We start from the raw sequence: 5484 nt of genomic DNA on the forward strand, positions 1-5484 counted from the left end.
ACACACACTCATCATTAGGGAGAAAGGGAACAGAGAGAGAGAAAAGAAAGAAAAGAGGAGAAAGGAGATCGATTTCACCATCTTTAAAGGGGGACAACAACAGAACTAATTTCAAAAGGTCATTGTGTAGATAATGCATGAAGAATTAAGTTGAGTTCCCAATCTTCCTCATGAACTGAGTGAGTTACATGTTAAATGTAGCATTAACAGAACAGTGGAGGAAGGCAGATCTAACAGAGGAAAATCTACCCACACCGTCACAGAGGGGCTCACAGGCAACCTCAGCCCTGTAAGATCAACTGTATGGCTGCTCTGCTCTGGAGCTGTACTCCGAAGGCCCATTTCTTAACAGCTTAGGCCTCGGTGTGGCTATAGTGGGAGGCCATACAGAGCTAAGAAGCAGTGCCTACTGAGAAGTCCTCTCTCTCTCTCTCTACTTTCTGGTTTGTTTCTTTATATGTTCCTCCCATGAGGCATTGTGCTGCCACAGGCAGTAGGGTTGACCAAGCATGGCTGGAAACTCTGAAACCGTGTGCTCTTTCTCTCAGCGCTGTTACAGCGGGAAGCTCACCTAACAGAGGCCTTAGACCAGCTTTCCTTTCCTAGCATCACATAGATGAGTCCTGTGGGGGCATCTTCTGTCATGCCTGTGATCAACACTGTCAATATGGCAGGTCCTTGAATTGTTAAACGTGGTCCTAGCCTGGTTTGGGAACTCTCTGGTCCTTGGCCTCTTATTCAAAGGATTGGAATGAGGACTCACCTATCTACAAAATGGCAAGGATACTTTATTCAAAGCAGTGTGATATAGCAGGTCAGGTACATCATCAAGAGTCACCACAGGCCCTGTGAGTGGGGACACCCAAGGGCTCCTGATTATCATTTGTGGCTTCCTTTTATGTGATTCGATTGAACGGGGAGAATGAGTAGATTAAGCTATATGACCTCTTTTCTACTGTATATGTCTTTTCCCATGATGCACCTGATTTTAATCATATGCATGCCCAAATACGTATAGGCATAATATAGTAAATAGGACATCTCTCTAAAAGTTCACTAGGAGAATAAAGTTTGCTTTGTTGCTCAGCCACCTATAACCAGTCTAGCCTGGATCCCACTCTCAAGGATTTGACAAAATCTGAGCTTGATAAGGGAATAGAAATTTGCTCTATTGTTGAGGGGGGGGAGGGAGGGAAGGAGAAGGAGAGGGAGAGAGATATGTTTATGCAGTTTGACGGGGTTGGGGTTGCTAAGTGCATTGTTTGGAGTGGGGTTGTGTATACATGATGTGTAGGCAAGGGTCTGAGGCTGCCAAAAGCATTATTAGAAGAGGAATGTGCGTTTAGTCCAAGCCAAGTGGAGTCCCAGGAAGCTAACCTGTTCCCTATGCTTGTATTTCTCAGAATCACAAGGCTCCAGTAAAGCGCACTTGCAAGGGGTATTTTAGATTAGGTTTAACCTCTGAGCTAGCCTGTGAGCAATTATCTTGATTAGGTTTATTGGGGTGGGGGGTTGGGAGGCTCACTATACCATAGCCTAAGGGCTAGGTAGAATAACAATGCAAAAAGGAGCTAAGCTCAAGCAGCCACCACTCTTTTTCTTGACTGTGGATACAATGTGACCAGCTGCCTCTCCATCGAGATGGACTATACCTGCACACTGTGACCCCCCCAAAGAAACCCTAACTTATTTATTTTTGTTGCATTTTCATGTCTTCTCATCAGAGCAAGAGAAAAATTAAGACAGCCCCTCTGACTCTCTGCTCCTCCCTGTTCCAGAGACAGCTGCATCTTGTGCAGTGCCAGCCTCCTCCTGTAGACAAAATGGTGAAGGTCGGCATGAACAGATTTGGCTATATTGGGTGCCTGGTTACTAGGGCTGCCTTTTGCTCTGCATCTGGCAAAGTGGAGATTGTTGCCATCAATGACCCCTTCATTGACCTCAACTACAGGGTCTACATGTTCCAGTATGACTCCACCCATGGCAAGTTCAATGGCACAGTCAAGGCTGAGAATGGGAAGCTTGTCATCAACGGGAAGCCCATCATCATCTTCCAGGAGTGAGATCCAGCTAACATCAAATGCAGTGATGCTGGTACTGAGTATGTTGTGAAGTCTTCTGGCATCTTCACCACCATGGAGAAGGCTGGGGCCCAGTTGAAGAGTGGGGCCAAAAGGGTCATCATTTCTGCCCCTTCTGCTGATGCCCCCATGTTTGTGATGGGTGTGAACCACAAGAAATAGGACAACTCACTCAAGATTATCAGCAATGCATCCTGCACCACCAACTGCTCAGCCCCCCTGGCCAAGGTCATCCATGACAACTTTGGCGTCGTGGAAGGGCTCATGACCACTGTCCATGCCATCACTGCTACTCAGAAGACTGTGGGTGGCTCCTCTGGGAAGCTGTGGAGAGATGGCCGTGGGGCTGCCCAGAACATCATCCCTGCATTCACTGGTGTTGCCAAGGCTGTGGGCAAGGTCATCCCAGAGCTGAATGGGAAGCTCACTGGCATGGCTATCTGTGTTCCTACCTGCAATGTATCTGTTGTGGATCTGAAGTGCTGTCTGGAGAAACCCACCAAGTCTAATGACATCAAGAAGGTGGTGAAGCAGGCATCTAAGGGCCCACTGAAGGGCATCCTGGGTTACACTGAGGACCAGGTTGTCTCCTGCGACTTCAACAGCAACCCCCACTCTTCCACCTTTGACGCTGGGGCTGGCATTGCTCTCAATGACAACTTTGTAAAGCTCATTTCCTGGTATAACATTGAACAGGGCTACAGCAACAGGGTGGTAAACCTCATGGCCTTCATGGCCTCCAAGGAATAAGAAGCCCTGGACCGCCCACCCCAACAGGGACACTGAGAGCAAGAGAGAGGCCTCGGTGGCTGGGGAGTCGCTGGGGAGTCTCTGTCCCAACTTGGCCCCCAACATTGAGCATCTCCCTCACAATTTCCATCCCAGACTCCATAATAACGGTGGGGGGGGGGCTAGGAAGCCCTCCCTACTCTCTGAATACCATCAATAAAGTTCACTGCAGCCTCCCCCCAAAAGACAGTCCCTCTGACCAAATCCCTGAGAAAAGCAACTCAGAGAAGAGAGATTCATTTTGGCTTACAGTTTCCGAGGAGTCGGTCAATGGTTTCTTGGTTCCCATGTGCTTGGGCAAAACAGCACGGTGGCAGGACTGTGTGGTAGAAACAGTTCCTAACAACCTGGTGAACAGGAAGCAGTGAAAGGGTGCTGCAGGAAGATACCATGCAAGATACAGCTTCCAAGGTCACGTTGCCAGTGACCTACTTCCTACTTTTCCTCAGCTCCCAATAATGCCATCCTATTAGGAATCCATCAACAGACTGTTCATTGGTTAGGCTGAGCTCTCAAGACCTAAGTATCTCCAGAAATACCTCTCAGTATGCCCAGAAGTGTGCCGCATCTTAATCTCCTGTGCTACCCTAGCATCCTAACCTCTTGTGCCACCCTAGCATCCTAAACTCCTGTGCCACCCTAGCATCCTAACTCCTGTGCCACCCTAGCATCCTAACTCCTGTGCCACCCAAGCATCCTAACTCCTGTACCACCCTAGCATCCTAACTCCTGTGCTACCCAAGCATCCTAACTCCTGTGCTACCCTAGCATCCTAACTCCTGTGCTACCCTAGCCTCCTAACCTCCTGTGCCACCCTAGCATCCTAACCTCCTGTGCCACCCAAGCATCCTAACCTCCTGTGCCAATCTAGCATCCTAACCTCCTGTGCCACCCAAGCATCCTAACCTCCTGTGCCACCCAAGCATCCTAACTCCTGTGCCACCACACTAGCATCTTAACTACTTGTTAATGGCCTCACACTGACTATATAAGCTCCTTCCAGAATGGCTGACCAGTGTCCCTCTTTTTCTGGACTTGGGTCAGAAAGGTTCTAAAATGATAAAACTAAAATAGAGAATTCAATGATATTTTTTCTTTGGACATTCATACAGTGAGAGTCAAGGACCCCCTTTCAAAGGACTAGTCTTACATATCCCATATGTATTATACAGATCCATACGTATGCCATGTATGGATTCACTGGAGCCTGGGGCCTGGGGTTAGCAGCTTGGAGCCCTGGGATCGTAGAAGGTGCTCACCCTGGAAATAGTAAAGAAGGAAACTGTGGAAAATGGATGGAAGAGGGGAGCTGGATGCTGGTCAACCGCCATCCCTTTGGGCTGTGTAATTGATTTGTAACATATTTCCTGAACTCAGAGTCATATTCAAAGTCATTTTTCAACTAAACACCTTCAGTTGTGAACTTTTGAGCAAAGAGAGATTGGGGACAGGGACCGCCTTGATCATCTTTCCCATCGTCAAGAGCCCACAAACGTCTCTTCTACATGGGGCTCAGTACAGAGTGCTCTATCTGAAGACATTTACGATCCCCAAAGGCCCATTTAGTGGCTGAGATTATCTAGTGCAGATAAATGTCTAAATGTGGTTAAATCAGAAAACGGACAAGCCAGGGACATGTGTATGACATATTAATTTCCAGCCTGCTCCAGCTCATCATTGAGCTTATGAGGTTTGTGACATGCTTGCGTTGCGTCTGTCACCCGGATGCAATTTACGGAGTTGCCTGGAAGCCTGCTTTGACTTGACTGGAGCAGAGAGAGATTCATGATGACAACCTTTGTAGCTGTAGGCATCCGCTGCCCCGCCAGTGATGTTATTGGTGTGAAAATGGATTAGAAAGGGAACAAGAGCAAAGATGATCTCTTCTCTGGGATGGACGGAAAGGCCAGTGGTTAGAGCATGAAAGGCAAGAGGGACTGTTGTAGGCCTGTTTCAGCATTCTGGCCCTCAGAGCTGGGAGATAGTGCCTGAGTACAGAGCCTTCAAGACTTCCATCTCTGACTGACCAGCCTAACCAATGTGCTTCTAGAGAAGAGGTCAGGTGGACATCCATCTAAGCAAGACAGGAGGGAGAAGACAGTGGAGACAATGGCCACCTTACGTCCTCACCTTAGCAGGATGGTCTTTCATGACCTTGTGTCTCTGGGGTCCTCTCCTAGACAGCACGTCTGTCACTTGTGTTCACCCCAACGTGTCCCAAACACCAGACATGAGTCTCAGCTTGGCTGCCTGGATTACAGGTGTGTTCGTGGTCTCACCCTGTCTGGAAACTCTGTGGAAGCTGAGGCTTGAGACTCCGCCCCCTCTACCTGGTCTCTGGGTCGCTGATACTGTGGTTGTTTTAACATGGGGGTGGCGGGGAGACGCCCAGATCTGAAAGCAGAAGAAGCCGGAGACTTGTGTGGTAGGAAGAGTATCTACCCTCTGTTTCCTGAAAGAGACCAGGAGCTCTAGCAAAAATAAAGCCCGAGCCTGGGTGAGGTGCGGGCGAGCATCATGCCGGAAAGTGGCAGGACGGAGCGCTGCAGGGGCCGATTGTGTTTATGCCTCCTGACCTCGACTGCTGGGATCGAAGCGGCATGGTAGAAAATGA

At 48.8% G+C, this 5484-nt stretch overlaps 1 pseudogene; it reads left to right on the plus strand.

Annotated features, from left to right (window-relative positions):
* Positions 1-1817: 1817 nt before the first annotated feature.
* Positions 1818-2934, plus strand: LOC127691295 (glyceraldehyde-3-phosphate dehydrogenase-like; annotated as a pseudogene).
* Positions 2935-5484: the final 2550 nt, after the last annotated feature.

This window comes from Apodemus sylvaticus, chromosome 8, assembly GCF_947179515.1.
Source record: "Apodemus sylvaticus chromosome 8, mApoSyl1.1, whole genome shotgun sequence".
Taxonomy (NCBI): Eukaryota; Metazoa; Chordata; class Mammalia; order Rodentia; family Muridae; genus Apodemus; species Apodemus sylvaticus.